The sequence below is a fragment of the Uranotaenia lowii genome, chromosome 1 (genome assembly GCF_029784155.1).
Source record: "Uranotaenia lowii strain MFRU-FL chromosome 1, ASM2978415v1, whole genome shotgun sequence".
In the NCBI taxonomy this organism is placed as follows: Eukaryota; Metazoa; Arthropoda; class Insecta; order Diptera; family Culicidae; genus Uranotaenia; species Uranotaenia lowii.
The window spans coordinates 29,870,931-29,887,566 of record NC_073691.1 but is presented as its reverse complement, the minus strand read 5'-3'; the positions used below and the strand labels follow the sequence as shown (position 1 = coordinate 29,887,566).

General features: G+C 35.8%; 1 protein-coding gene across 1 annotated transcript in view; it reads right to left on the bottom strand.

The window, feature by feature from the left end:
- Positions 1 to 16,636, bottom strand: part of LOC129738553 (protein lozenge) — a 119,856-nt gene that overhangs the window by 2,099 nt on the left and 101,121 nt on the right. The window lies entirely within an intron of this gene.

Here is a 16,636-nt window from a genome sequence, read left to right as displayed (position 1 = left end):
ATCCACTCATCAAAAAACAACATAACACTATATCAATAAATTTACCACTTATACCAATTAATAAGTGATTATTTGCGATTTCTTGCCAAAACCTGTAAAATGGTTTGTGGTTGGTAAAGCCTTGCAAAAAATAAGACGGGATTCAAAAATTAAAAAAAATGAATAATTGGCAAAGCTTTTAATCCAATTCCAAAATACTTCCTGAAATCATATATTTCACAACTTACTTACTAACTTACTAACTTACTTACTTACTTACTTACTTACTTACTTACTTTCTCACTTACTTACTTACTTACTTACTTACTTACTTACTTACTTACTTACTTGCTCACTTACTTACTTTCTCACTTACTTACTTACTTATTTACTTACTTACTTACTTACTTACTTACTTACTTACTTACTTACTTACTTACTTACTTACTTACTTACTTACTTACTTACTTACTTACTTACTTACTTACTTACTTACTTACTTACTTACTTACTTACTTACTCCGGCGATTTGGAGCCAGCGCCTTCACTTGGTCCCAGTAAAGACTTTCGTCGACAGTTCATATTTAGGCGGCTAGGCTTCGCCACGAGTTTCTGGGCCTGCTTCTTCTTCGATGCCCATTAGGATTCCATTCAAGCGCCTCTCTGCACATCTCGTTAGCATCTTTTCGTAGCGTGTGCCCAATCCATCTCCACTTGTTGATCTCCATCGACTTGGTCTTTACGATATTGACCTTCAGACCTGCTGCCTTGGAGCTTTCGATGAGGTCGTCGAGTTTGCTCTGCAGATCCGGTTGTGTTTGGGAGAGCAAAACAATATCGTCAAGGCCGTTCAGTTGCTCCATTGTTGAAGGATTCCACGGCAATCCTCGGTTCGGTGCACAGTCGATCGATCCAGCCAGAATCTCATCCATTACGATTGAAAAAAGTAGCGGTGAAAAGATACATCCTTGTCTCACTCCAGCAGTTACCGGGATTGGTTCGGACAAGACACCGTCGTGCAAGACCTTGCTCGAAAATGCCTCGTACTGTGCTTCGATGAGATGGACTAGTGTCTATGGGACTTCTCTTCTCAAAATCAACGAACACCAACAAAAGAGAGTTCTGGAATTTGTTGATTTGTTCCAGAGTTATTCGTAGCGTTGTGATGTGGTCCACACATGATCGTTCAGATCGGAATCCAGCTCGTTGTCGTCGTAGGGTAGCGTCAATTTTCTCCTGGATCTTGTTCAGGATCACTTTGCAGAGTATTTCAAGGGTTGTACAGATCAACGTTATGCCTCGCCAGTTACCGCACTCTGCCAGTTCTCCTTTTTCGAGACCTTTACGAGGATACCCTGAATCCAGTTGGCCGGGAATGTTGCAGTATCTCAAATGTCAGCGAAAAGACGGTGCAACATTTGTGCTGACAAGGCAGAGTCGGCTTTCAGTATTTCAGCCGGAATGCAATCGATCCCAGGTACTTTGTTGGATTTCATACCTTTGATTGCTGCTTCTAAATATTCCAGGCAACGAGGGCCCTTTCGAATTGACGCCATTAATGCCACTTTCAGTTGGTGCTTCGAGCTGCGGGTTTTGTTGGCCATCGCTATTCGTGACTCGGAGGAGTTGTACGAAGTGCTCTGTCCGTAGGTTGAGCTGATCTGTTTGATAGGTCAAGAACTGATCAGGTCCTTTAGCGGCATTCTAGCATTAGTCCTTGCACCAATAAGACGGCGAGAAATGTCATAAAGTAATCAGATATCTCCATTGGCGGCGGCTCTTTCTCCCTCTTCGGTTCTAGAGAGTTTGACCAGGCTCTCTTGTCTCGTCTACAAGCTCGTTGACCTGTCTTTTCCACCTCCGCATATCGTATGCGGACGGCTGCTTTGGCTGATCCGGTACATGCCTGCTCAATTCCGACTTTCGCCTTTCTCCGATCATCGACCATCCTCCAGGTTTCATCCGACATCCATTCACTTCTTCTTCCACAAACTTTACCGAGAGTACTACGGCTCGTTGTGATAAAGGCATTCTTGATTCCACACCACTGTTCCTCGACTGTTCCGTCTGTCGGCAACTCCGAGGCTCGGGATTCTAGCTGTTCAACGTATGCCCTTTTCACCTCTGGATTCTCCAACCGGCGGACGTCGTATCGACACCCGACTTTCTCCTCGCGCCGTTAGACACGCTCAACTCTCAGTCGTATCTCGCCAAGGACGAGGTGATGGTCAGATGCAATGTCTGCGCTTCGTTTGTTGCGGACATCAAAAAGGCTCCTTCTCCATTTTCGACTGATGCAGATGTGGTCAATTTGATTTTCTGTTGGGCCATCTCGGGATAGCCAAGTGACCTTATGTGCTGGTCGATGGGGGAAGAGAGATCCACCGATCACCATGTTGTTGTTGCCACAAAATTCTACGAACAGCTCATCTGTCCTAGACCATGGCGCCTCACGATGAGCTCAATGGCAATCACTTATCACTTATAATTTCACGGGTTTCAACGATTTATTCTCCATCAATATTGAAAAATGCAATTTTCACCGACAAAGAGAAATAAAAACACGTGCGCTGCCATCCCGTCATGGCCTGCTTCTCGTGGATTCGGTATAAATATAAATATAGGTACAAAATAATAATATTATACGCAGCGTACTAGATTGGACTGCGCACTCGTGACTACGACATTCGTGCGACCTGTCAAATCAGAGTAAAATCTGTTGGAGTTGATAAATACACGCTAACCGCTTTTCAATCAACCTTTGAACGGATAACTTGGAGTGCAAAACATTGCACGAGATCCTTTTTTTTCTCTATTACAGCTATTACAATTCAATTTATTTAAAGGAGTAATATAAAGATGGAGTCATTTAAAAGTTCAAGTAGGTACATCACTTTCCTAGATTGAATTTCTAATTGGTCAAATCACTAAGATTTTATAAACGTGGTATAAAATCCGTCTTTAACGTATAGGTCTCGGAATATTTCCGCTCAGAAAATTCGTGATTCGTGAAAAGAATCCATTTAGAAGGATCGTACTAATTTGAAAAAAAAATCCGTTTTAGAAAAACTGAGCTAAATCAAACCGCGTAAGAACCTTGGTGTATTTGGTCTTTGAACTTTTTTCTTTTTTACATAAAAGGCAGCTGTTGATCATGAAAAGCAACACAATCATTCCTAGAAGAGATTTGAAAAAAATCATGTTCATGGAAATTTGTCTGGTGTGACATTTGCATTTGTTTAGCAGATACCGCAAAGCATCAAACTCTAAACAGATACGAAATCGATTTTTAAATAAAATTTGAAGTAATTTAATAAATTTCTGCAACCATGTTTTACGTTCAAAGGAGTCCAGTACTGGTTTTAAAAATATGAAACATGCCACATTCCCCTTTAAAGAAAAAATAATCGAAAAATATTGAAAAAAGTGATCAATCTTACCCCGGATTACGGTACTTAAGTAAGCTTAAAATCATCGGTGCTTGATGCATTAACAAAATTAATTTTATTTTTACAAAAAAAACCATGTTGGAAATATTCTTTCGACCATAAATCATTCATTCAAAAAATAAATTTGTTAAAGTTCGTGTACCATAATTTTTTTTGGCTAATTTTGCTAGAACATTTGTTCTTTGTTAGACATTCTTGTTTCTAGAAATAGCTTAGGAATCATGTAACCTCAGGGATCAAGTCCCCTCTCTTTCCTATATAGTTGATTCGAGGATAGATTTCAAGAGTGAGTAAATACAATTCTTATACATTACATAGAAGTGTCCTCCGTTTAAGAGGCTTGTGATATAGCTCAGTTGGCTAGTCAGTTGCTTCCTGAGCTGATGTCCGTGAGTTCAAGCCCAAGAGTAAACATCGATCACAGTTGTACCGGATAAGTTTTTCAATGGTTGTCCGCCAACTGCAACAAATAAGTCTTGAATGACATAAAGATGTTAAAACGACTATAATCGAAACAAAAATAGTCCTCCGTTTAAATATACTCATAAGGCAAATGATTAGAATAACAAACAGTTTGAGATTCTGATGAAATTCGTTCAAAATAAAGTACAAGGCTTAAAATTCAAAATTGAAGAACAAAATCTTTCCAGACTGAACCATCCAACGTGCTAGGCACGTCAGTTCCTATTAACTAGCACGATACCGAGCCTCAAGCCATCAACCCGGCTTGAAAAGGGGTTTCCTGTTTAATTTTAAATAGAGGATAAAATCGGATAATCGCCCTTGTCCAGCAGCATCCTGTCCTGTGGGTTGACCGGACTCCGGTGTTGATGGTTGTCGGCAATGATGTTACTTCTGCTGGATATGTGTTGCATGTACGCACATTCCCCAACTCCGCACTTTTTTGCGAAACGACTGGCTCCTGATGATGACATTTTAACCTAGACCCAGGACCCGGACCGGTTGCCGACAACATATTATTATTGGCCTCGGCAAAAGCGGACATGGCATCATTCTCTGGACCATTTTTGAATCCTGTCCTAGTATTTGGTTCTATAGGGATACGGGGGAGTCATTGTGAAACACAGGAATCTGATTGCATCCGAATCCGGCATATTCTTCCCGTAAAAGTGCATCTGCATTTTAGAAAACGAACTTCTCTCTCTCTCTCTCAGTTCCATTCCGAAAGGTCCGATTCCGAGCCTGAGTTAGAAATATAATTTTCGATTACAATTATAAATCGTGTCCTTCGAATGTCCTGCAACTAGAGGACGAATCAGGACAGATTTTGCTGCACCAACTATTCCCTGCAATAGGAAAAGGACTTGGGTGTCTTTTCCTGAAAGGACCACCGTTCTATTCCGGCAATTTGGGGATGGCCACAATCGGACCGGTTGGCTGGCCGAGGGAATTAAAAGGCCTCAATTTAGTTTAGGAAACCAGTTGGAAATTGAAAATCTGATTCCAGGGCTAATGAAAAGCTTTCGGTTCAGATCTCTACACATTTTGTCTAACTGCAGTAAGTAGAGGCAATTGGACGTTCCGAACGAACGTCCAGCTGATTTTGGTCCATCGATGGAAGGATGCTACTGGTTCATCCAAATTAGCTCATATTTATTTGCCCGTTTTTAAAGCTGAAGTATCATCGTTCAGCGCCAGTTGTTGGTAGGAGATAATTTAAAAATTAACCGATCCTCGTAATTTTGGTAACACATTTTTCGCTGTCGCGCTTTTCCTATGAAGTGTGCTTGTCGTCTTTCACAGTGTTGCCGGTTTTTGATGCAACAAGTCAGAAGTTCAGATTGAAAAATAACTTGGAAGGATTTCAATGCCTTGTATATATTTTGGTTGTTAGATTTAGTCGTTGGTGATAAAGTATTCCGTCAATCACTGTTATAAACATGGTTGAAATATATTTCCAAGGAAAATGATCTTTTTTGTTGTTTAATATAACAATATTTGTTTAAATTTGACGAAAATGGTAATAAATGAGGCTAAATCGCTTATTTTACTATTTTGTTGCAGTTAGATATTCATTTTACGATGAAAATACGACTTTTTCACAAAAAATTAGGGGACTCTCCTTTGAAGGGTCATTCTAATGTAGGGCTGTCATCCGTTCCGCTTTTTTAGAAAATGTCGCGCAGTCCCGCTTTTTTTTCAAAATGGCTTTTTTCTGAGAAATCATTTGGGGTAAACTCAACCCTCTCCGATTCAACCTCTTCAAAATAATTGGCCAGTGCTTGGCGAAAACGATTCTAATAAAATCCCTCCTTGATCATTTTCTCCTGTCATTTTTTCTTATCTTCTTTTATCCTTCTATGATTTTCAAAACTAGAAATATTCAAACTTAAAGATCATGACATACATCGATAAGGCTGTAAAAATTATTCTACTGGCTTATACTGGAAAAACCTAAATTTAGTTTCAATTTCAATTCATTGGTTTAACACAGAAAATCATTCCAATATAATGTATTTTTTGTGGCTTTTTTGAGAAAAAAAAATCCTTTTTTTAAAGTGTACAAAAAACAAGATTTAATAACTCGCTAAGTACTAAAGGCCCATTGTAGCGTTATAATTAAGAGTATTTTTGTTTGTTTAATTTTGAGTGGGGAGTGATTGGGTTAATTCGAGCCAAAATTCAGTGTTTATTATTGAGAGTGTGGAATATCAAACACGCACAAACAGGAAAGTAAAGAAAAACAGTGGGTGAGTGAAGAATTAGTGCTGCAGAAATTCTTGAGAAACAACGAACCAACGTTTGTTTTGCTATACGGCCGTTGTTTGGGATCTGGAATTGTTTTTGCGAACTGAGCCGTTGCTCTGAAGATTGCTTTTCGGGACTCGATTTTCACCATTTTGGTTTTGAGAGTCCCGTTTTTACGAAAGTAAAGTGCAGACGTGGTAAGAGCCATCCGGATCGAGCCGGAAGTCGTTGAAGGTGCTCCGGGCAGCTGCGGTACGCCCGTTAAAGCAGTGCAACCAGCCAGGGTTGCCAGTTTACCGGATACGACTGTGATACTAGGAAAAAAAAGCTGTTATACACCTGTGCCTTCCAAGCTACAACATTTATGTTTTGCGTATTTGTGTTGTGGTAAGAGTTAGCCGTGTAGCACACACAGAAAGTCAGTGGTGCTCAACCTGTTCCACTATTTACACTTCACGTTAACACGAACGTGAAAAACCTTATTTCGTCAATAACTCAACAACGCGACTTATCTAGGTTTTGAACATAGTGGAATCGATGCGGAATAGTTGAAAGATGAATTCCCAGCCGGAGTCGTTTCTAAAAATATCATAGAGTTGATTTTATTCTTATTCTTCCACCATAATGAAAGCGGTTGAAAACCGGGGGAATTGAAATATAAACGGTCCTAGAAGGTTGTAATGAACAAGTCCTGGTGAAATTTAATCTTTAAACCATTTCCCATTGATTTCACCATATGAAACATGCTAGTTGTTTCGCGTTTTTGAATTTTTGATAAAATCAGATTTTTCCACGTTAATTTTTACTTGAACAGTAAACCGGGCTTTAACTTTTAAGGTTGCAAGGATATTTTCCAGACATTTCCGGCTATTTTATCTAAAAACTGGCAAAATCCGAGCAATGGACTTCAAAGTTATGTACTCTAAATCTTGGCAAACTTTGTCAAAACCACGGAACTGTTTTGTAAAAATTATAAAAAATGAATCCAACTTAGATGAAATTTCAGGGACTGAATGTTTGAGTCAAGACCCATCTCTAGGGCACAGTTTAAAAATATTATAAAAAATACTTCAAAACATATTTGTGAAAATCAAAACTCATCAGCAGATTTTTAATCGTTTTTGAGGCTTCCGAAAAATTGTTAACAATTATTAAGCTAAAACTTGCTAAAAAAAACGATTTTAGACACAAAAATAAAAATTAAAATAGATTAATTTAATTAAATTTTTTTTTGTTCAATTTCAGTAGAAAACGTGAATCAATCTGTGCGAAACCAAGGCTTTTTTCTACAAAATCCGGCAACCGGCCCAGACCGAACTTTTCTTTTATAATTTTTGGGTCAAATATCCGGGAAAGTCCGAGTAAACAGGAAAATCATTACCTGAACAATCTGTTTTCAGTTAAGCGTTCTTAGAGAACGTTCTAGCGGTGTTAATATTTTTCGATTGAAGAAAATACTCTTTAAGTGGCTTACAAATGATAATGTGGCTCCGGAATTTAAGCAGAATTCCTTGAATTTCAAGCTTAAGGAAAGAGTCAAATTCCAGGTAAAATAGAATAGGAGACCTAGCGAAAAAAATTTTTCAATCAAACAATTTATGAATGCACGAGTTAAATTAGATACACATGTGGATGGTCAAAAACGGATGTCGAAAAATATAAAAATATTCTGCCAATTTCATATTTTAAAATAATCTGAACTACAACATTTTTGACTTGAGTGTTCGCAGTATATTAAAAGGGAAGTTTTATTGAGAATTAAAATTTTCAAACAAATTTCATTTATCCATATTTTATTACTTCCTATGATCTTTTTAAGCGGAAGGAACATAAACATTTGTACAGGACGCCAAATTCTCGGTAATCCCAGGTTAGGAATTCTGCTACAGTTTTTTTTTAATTTTTTCTCACATGTTGATAGAAATTCAGTTCTGAGTTTAAATTTAAAATGAGATACAACACATTCCGAAGGTTCCGGTTACATATTAACCAAACCAAATTTGTTTTCGGTTTGCATATTTCGAATTTTGTATCCAGTTAAGGATTTTTATCTTCAGTTCGAATCATCATTGGAAATAAGAAATAAAAAGCTCTTTAGATATTCCGGTTCAAATTTGGTTGCATTAGTTTTAAAAATCACGAATTCGAATTTCAAAAATCATGAATTTTAATAAAAATTTTCATGGTTTTCAAAACTCGAATTCTTGATTTTTTTGAAACTGATGATTTGTCTGATGTTTTTCCAAACATATATGGTTTTCAATGTTTAAATAATAACCTCCGCAGTATAAAAAAGAGAATTAGAAACCATCCTGAATTTTTCTTTCATATTTAGATTCCCTGTTCTTAAATCTCATTGTTATGCAGAATTCAAGCTTAACAAAGCTTCTTAAAGGCGATTTAGAATTGAAAAATCATAATCAGATTTATCATTTGAAATTCATTATTTTCAGTTGCACAAGTTGGATTAAAAAAATAATTGACATAATGAATTCAGATTGAAACAAAAAACATTAGAATGCAAATTACAGATTCATGAGACAGAATTCACTTTTTGGCTCATTTTTTTAATTCTGATCTGGAATTAAGACTCAGATTTTTTTTAAAGATTTCAGAAATCGACTTAAAGATTCAGATTTAACACGTTAATGAGTTTTAAAATCAAGATAAAAATATCAAATTGGATGTTCCGTTGAGGAATGTAAATCGCAAGTCATCGCAGACTGATAATTTTCATTGTTAATTCAATTTATAATTTCAATTGTTTAATCAAAAATGGTTTGTATTAAAAATCAACTGGATCTCATAAATATAAAGTGAAAAATTTAGTTTATTTTGCAAGTTTTGTTCAAAACAAAAACCTTCAAAAATCCAAAAGATTTTAATTGTGGAATTTATTTTTTTGGGAATATATTTGGAGTTGAAACATATAATCCTCACTAATAAAAATCAACTTGGAATTTTATATTTTTTAAGTTTATTTATGTTGCAGTTTTAACAAGAGCCAATTTTTTCGAACTAAAATCCACAGTTTGGATCACATTTGCAATAATTAGATTTTAACCGCTTATTTTTAAGTATTTCCTTTAAGGGAGGAGTAGGGTCTAACACTTTCAAAAAATCGATTTTATTTATTTTTTATTTTCTTATTGTAAAACATTTCAAGAATGTTGTGTCAAATTTTCAAGTCAATTGAAGCAAAACTGTAGAAATTATAGGCCTTTATCTCCTCCTATCTAATACTGCAAGAAAGCAAGAGCAGAAACTTCAAACGCGTTTTTCTCGAAAGCACATTTTTAAAGTCCGTGGACATCGTCATTTGAAAACTACTTCACCGATTCTTTTCAAATTTGGAACATATTTTCTACATATAAAATACCAAATCCCAACGATTTTCTTTTTTTTTACTCTAGGGAGATTTTACAGACAAAAAATGGCTGATTTTTTCGTGAAAAATCGTAGTTTTTACATCAAACAGCCACAAAAATTTCATAAACATTTTTTTTAAGTTAAATAAAATGCTCTGATTCTGCTCTGACTTGCTCTGATTTTTTGACTCCAGATGATTCTGTGCTGAGATACAGTGTCCACCGCAAATCCTGTTTTCTAAAAGGCATCCTCGAAAGTGCTCCGTCATCGGCTCATTTTTCAATATTTTTCTACGAAAATATTACTAAATGTTCTTTTAACAATGCTTTGTATAATGAAAAAATTTTAATACATTTGTTTGAACGATAGTTCTAAAAAATTCGTGAAAATGGTGTTTTTTTTTACCCGTTAGACCCTACTCCCCCCTTAACTACTGATATTTTGAATTATTCACATCGATGGTTGAATAAATATTCCACTTTGCTGAAGAGTTTGGTAGATTCAGTTTATATGATTTGAGCTTAGAATAAGGTATTTTAAAGAAATTGTAGACATTTTAACGTTTGTTTTACGCTGAAATCAAATTAACTAAATTTGCTAGACACATTCAAAGATTTTAACCATCGGTGAAAGTTAATTCCTTATTTTGTTACTTAAAGCTTTGTAAAAAAATTAGCGAGGCCTTTAATTGCCTTCAGGACATATTATTTTTAGAAGTAACTTTTATGTACGAAAAACTATCAAAGTAAAAGATCTTTAAAATGGACACTCGAATAGTACCTTCTAAAACTACAAAAAAATATATCCATGCGTTGTTTAAGTAGGGGAAAGGTTTCCTAAATGGGCCTTTCGGCTTAAATGACCCTACGGCCGTTTGACGAAATGGCTGACAAGACAACATATCTAATCAATGCATTTTGAGGGTGATATGCTTTTAACATAAGGCAAGAAAGAATTTTATGAACCTATACCAACTCAAAAAAAATTAAAAATTCATACAAGTTTTTGATACCTTTTGGTTTAATATTTTGACTTTTGAAAATTATCCGTAAAGAAGTTCAAAACAAAAAGTTGGGTGGTTTTTGTTTCTGATTCAAATGAACCTTAGAAGTAAAACAAATTCAAGCTTTTATTATGGTTTCATAACAATTGGAAAGTGGAATAAGAGAGTGTTTTTGTATGCCCCCATCATGTTTCTAAAATGCTGTTATCCTAAAATAAAAGGTCAATAGAATAAATGTATGATTTTTATCATTAAAACTTCAAATCTAAGCTCAAATTATTACCCTTAGGAGGAATTGAAGATCTCAAAACAGATTTGATAAAGTTTTTCTTATGAATGAACTGCAGCCATACGATGGCAACCCAAACTTTTGTTTTATTCTATAAAATTAAGATATAAATAGATGTTTATAAAACTTCAGCTTTGTCGTAGAAAAGCTATCAGTTTCTAGCATTTCCAACGAATTTATACGGAAATATTGCCTAAAAACAGAAATTTTGTCTAAAACATAAATAGGCGCGTTTAGCCCGCACGGTTTGAGGTTCGGCAATTTTGACAACAGTTTTAAAAAGATCGAATTCTCAAAAACTGAAGGAGATTACAACATAAAAATTAATCCAATGTATAGAAAACAGATGTCTGCTCATGTGTATTTAGTTTTTGTGCACATATTCGATGTAATATTTGATTAAATCAGTATTCTGCTTAATAGGCGCATATAGCCCGCTCCTCCCCTACAAGTATCATATAAAAAAACGGCAACCGAACCCCCTCCCCCCATGAGGCGGTTCTTCGTTCGGCTCTTATAGAAATGGTCATAAAAATAAGGTTTTTAAGAGTTTATAAAATGTCTCCCTTTCTCTGGCGATTTTTCGCTTTTTCCGTAAAATGTCCCGTTTTTTTATGAAAGTATCTGGTTAGCCCATTCCGATGTGTTATTTTTTTTATAATTGAAAATTAATAAACTTTGTTTTTCTTCCAGAGCTAAAAAATTAATAGCTCAGTGATAGTTGAGATGTGGCAGTTCGAAAAATTCATTTTTTTGTAAGAAAAAGCCTGATAACTAACGAATGCTTTATGACGAACTAATCGTCATATGAATTTGAATATGTCTAAACATGATTTTGGTACAACTCTGCTCATTCCTGATGCCGTTTAAACAGCTGATTTTTGCTGGGTTTTGTTGTTTACAGTTTGATTTAGAACTAGAAGTGTATCGTGAACTCCAGTTTTCATAATTTTCGTGAAAATGAGAAGCATTTCCCCGGAAAAGTGTAATAATATCTCAAACATTTCGCTGAGTCAGTTGGCGAACATGGGAGAAGTAAGGGGAAAGCAGCTTTGTGGTCAAAAAAAATTCAGGGCCCGGTTAACAAAATTTTGGACCGGACAATCATGCGTGCTTACGCCAGTAAGAAAACTGCCTCGGTGCGGGATGTGACCAAAAACTTTGATCCTCTCCACCAGGGCAAGATTGGGTCTGAAGACAAAAAAGAAGCGGAAGCTATGAAAGAAAAGCAGACGAAGCTGAAGTTGAGTGAAAAATAAGCTGCTTCCGTCAAAACCAGCGCTGAATGTCCACAGAAAATCATACCTTACTTTTCATACGCTTGTACATCAAAAGTTTCAATGTTGATGGGACATCAAATTGAAGTAGTCAGAAAAGTTATAAAGGTTTCACCAGTTATTTTTAATTAAAAAAAAAAACAAGTAATTTTCACTTAAAAACGGGGTAAGTAGCAACAAACTTTGTTTCCGATTAAAAATCGAATGACAACGTTCGAAAATTTAAAGTGTTTGTTATTTTTGTAATGTCATAACGCATAAAGCATAAATTGCAGTATTTTTTTATTTTATTAGAATTAAGTTTTAAATTTTTTCTGTCGAATTTTTTTTTAAAGAAACAGCTTAAAAGTGTTGCATACATTTAGGGGTAAAAAACACTACCAAAAATTTGACTAGCTGAAATCATAAAAAATAATGTTTGCATGGATGTAATTTAGAAACTAACAAACGCTTGAGGCAAAACCATCATATTCCAGCATATGGAAAAGATATTTATTAAAAAGTTGAATCTTTGATTTGTGTTTTGATTAATTTTAGCTCAGACCGAGGAATTGGTTATAAAAATATTTAATTAAAAAAAATTGGTAACTAATTGTCCGAAAAATATTTTACGTCAAAAGTGTTGGTATAGGATGATAAAAGCAACTCAAAGTTTGTAGGTGTCATCATTAAGCCAATCTGTCATACATGGGTAAAGTTTTTTTACAGCATCGAAAAATTTAAAATTTTGTACATCTATTGCTTGTAATATTTTATGAGAATCAATCTGTGATTTGGATATAAGAATTGAACTCTCTTCTCTGCGCCAAAGCTGTCTGTTTTCAGCTATTTGATCTTAAACATCAGTTTGAGATTCCAGAATCACATTTGAAAATAAAATTTTGGATTTTAATTCCAGATAATATTTTTAAAAAAATCATCCTGGTCTCACTGATCGTCACCTATCCGGAAAATTGGTCCAGTGTGTTAATTTTTATGAACGACATTCATTGCAATTGTGCCGTATGGAGGATTGCTAGTTTATGGATATTTACCCCCCTTAGCCATAAGTTTCGTGAATGAATATTTCACTCCCCTATATGGATACTGGTAACATACCGGGGCATACGCAACATATGAATGAAGCATCCACAGTTTTGGTCGTGGCAAGTCCATCGACCTAGGGGTTTTCGAAAGCCCCCCATTTAACCAATTGATCCATTCAATGGGATCAGAAAATTTGAACGAGATCTTTCTGGAAGCCAAAAGGTAAAGCAAATAACACTTGCTTCGGGCTAAAAAGTGGCACTCAAAAGTAAGTTCTGATACCAATGATACCTTCGAACTTAATGATAGGGTTCATCCTCCTTCGGGCAGCAATCATCTTCGGTGCTGTATTAGAAGATTCATATTTTGTGTTTCGCCCCTTCATTCTTGATTTATGTGTAAATAAATGTTGGAGCCTGCACAATGAAAGGCTTTGGACACGCACATTAGGACAAAGTAGTACTGATTGGAGGCGACCATCTGTTGCTGGATTGCAGCTGCTGCTGGATAATCGAGAGACTTAGCTCAAGATGTTTGAATGCCGATTCGAGATTGTTTTCTGCTGTTGTTAGTTCGAAGGAAGGCAGGAAGGAAGGCGCCTATTGATGCTGGTAATAAACACCTTTTATTTTGAATGGAGCCTTCGATTGTGGTATATTTTAGCAATGAATGGGGTTTGTGCAAGCAAATTATTGCATAATCACTTAGCTGAATGAGACTTTCCATTCTGATGTACTCTGTACGCTTAACATGAGAAATGCTTAATATTGAATTTTCAATTTTAGGACATTCAATCAAATTGAAATTTTAGTAGTATGCTATGAGTAACGTCAATATAATACTTAAATCTGTCGATTAGTTTTTTTTAATTCTTTTTTTTTTTATTGATTTTTGTTTAGATTTCTGGGTTTTGACAAAATTTACTTAGATATTGCCCGGATTTTTGGCTGTAAATTTTGGAATCAAATGCCTGAATTTTTCAAGGTTTTTAAAAGGAGAAAGAAAAAATTTGGCAACCGTAAGATAAAACCATAAAAAAGTACAATTAAAAAAACTCCTTAGGAGTTTGATATAAATTTGAAAACAACGTTTAATTTGAGGGAAATTTTTCGAGGAAGAATGACCTTAACGGGTTAAACTCCTATCAAAAAGAAACAGAAACAGAGGGAAATGTTTCTTGAATGTTTTCAAGAAATTTAGTTTGGAATATCTCTCTCCTAGTTTTGGCTAACAACATTCAGCTCATACCAGCTGCCAGACTATCCGGAAGGTCGTGTTTTCGTAAAATGATGAATGAAACATGTCTATTTTAACAGAACCAAAAACTAGACTGGTGTTCGCTATCGGGTTCCATTTCAAGCATCGGGCAGCTCAGATTTCCAATGATTACAACTAAATTTATGCTCACCACAAGCTCACCGGCTGGTCGGTAGTTGAAACTTATACGAATCTACGAATCCCCGACCCCCAGGCCAAACCCCTTTTCCCCTTTTGAATTTGTAATCTATGATATTTGCCCACCGATTCAGAAAAGCCTCGAATCAACAATGGACGCCGGCCGGGAGTTATCATCGTCGTCGGTCAAGCGCGAAATAAGAAATTCCAATCGAACAACCAACCGACCGGTATCACCTGTAGCAACCAGACAACCAACGCGGATCGATTTGTGAATGAATCATCATTCGATATCTTTTTCCCGAGGTTACCGAGAAAATTCCCTAGCTCGGATCATGGTGTAGAAACCAACGGAGGTGGGCTAGGATGAGTCAAGTGGAAGAATAAAAATTCATTCATCAATTTCCCGCGTCTGGGATGATCCCTATGGGTGGAATCAATCAGCAGCGGTTTGGTCCAAGACGCATTCCCAATCACGAAAGAGCCATTACAAAGCCTCCAAGGCTCAACGATCGTCTGGTTTGGTCGGTTTGAGTTTCCCTTATTTTTTTGCTTCTCTGATACCAGTGGAATACTATCATTGGATCGGTTTTAGTTGAGGTAGGACGGAAATTAAATTAGTCGTCTCACACTGCCATCGCTGGTCTCTAAAACATAACACAAATATTGACGGTGTGGGAAGAAATTCGCTCCAGTTGCGGTCAGAAACTCAATTGAATTTATTTGCTTATTTGTGGGCGCGATAGTGGAAAACCAGGGCTTAAAATTTTACACGTTGAAAGTCTTCCAAAACCATACTAAAATAATGTCATCTGGTAGCTGTCAAGCGTTGAAAGTTTTTATTTTAATAATATATTGATTTCTTGGCTACACAGCTAGAAAAGTGTAACTAAACATTACAGTTATTAAAAAAGTATGGGTACACTCCTCTCCCTTTTCGATCGCCCACTGAAAAGAAAAAAAAAGTCTATAGTTGTTAATTTTGAAAAGTACTCTCAAAATAAGTATAGAAACATTTTCTTTGCCTACTTAAGTCGGCCTACTTACAAAAATGTATTCATATCTTACTCAGCTGAAGAAAAGATGATTCCCATGTAATTATAGAAACATTATTTGTATCAAAATCAAAATACAATCCCATACCAAATTTGGAGCTTTTCGATTTATTAATTCTCGACATCTTGAAAAAAAGCAAGGGTGGCTCCCTTGCCTCTTTCTATTTCTTCACTGGAATCAGAGAGGGATCTCGAAGAACCATTGAATTTCTTTCCATATCGATATATCGTCCCATGCCAAAATTTAGTATTGTTTGCTCGATTATTTCTCCAGTTTTGCAAAAAAGTGTGGGAGACCCCTCCCTTTTTTCTGTTTCCTAAATGGAAGGTGGGAATAGCTTCAAACACTTTTAGCTACATTTCGTGCATCCAAATATCCTCGCTTTCCAAATTTGAATTCCCTCGCTTGATGAGTAATAGACTATCGAAAAAAAAAAAAATTATGGGCTCCTCCCTTCTCCCTATCCTCCCAATGTAAGTAGGGAGGGGTCTCATACAATCATTGATTTTTTTTTCATATCTTAATAACCTCCCTTGCAAATTTTGTTTTAATTGCTCGAATAGTTATCGTATTAAATATGCAATAAAAATTGTATGAAAGCTCTCCTTTCCCTTTTTTCTCCCAACTGGAAGAAGTGAGGGTTCTTATATAATAATTGAAACAATTGTCGTATCCAAATACTTTCGCAACGAAAATACAGGCTCAAAGATATTTACGTGAAAAAGCATGTACTCTCAGCTGTCAACAGAGATGGTCAGGATGTTTTTATTTCATTTCCATTCGCATAGAATTTCCATTCAGCTTGTTGCTCGTCCAGATCAATAAAATTTCTCACCTAATGTTAAAAGAGATTCCAAAAAAGCTGTTTTTGTATTTCACAATTAGGATTTATCTTCGTTTCAGGAACTCAATTTGTGCAGCGAGAGCAGCGAAAAAAGAGAGCAAATTGTCGAACTCCCAAAAGACGTCAAAAACCTTTGAACAAGTGAAAAATAAATATCTAATCCACTAAGTTTTCTTAGTGCTGTCTCTTATTTAGTTTCCTTTATGTGGATTCATTTCAAAAATCATATGCCAATAAGAT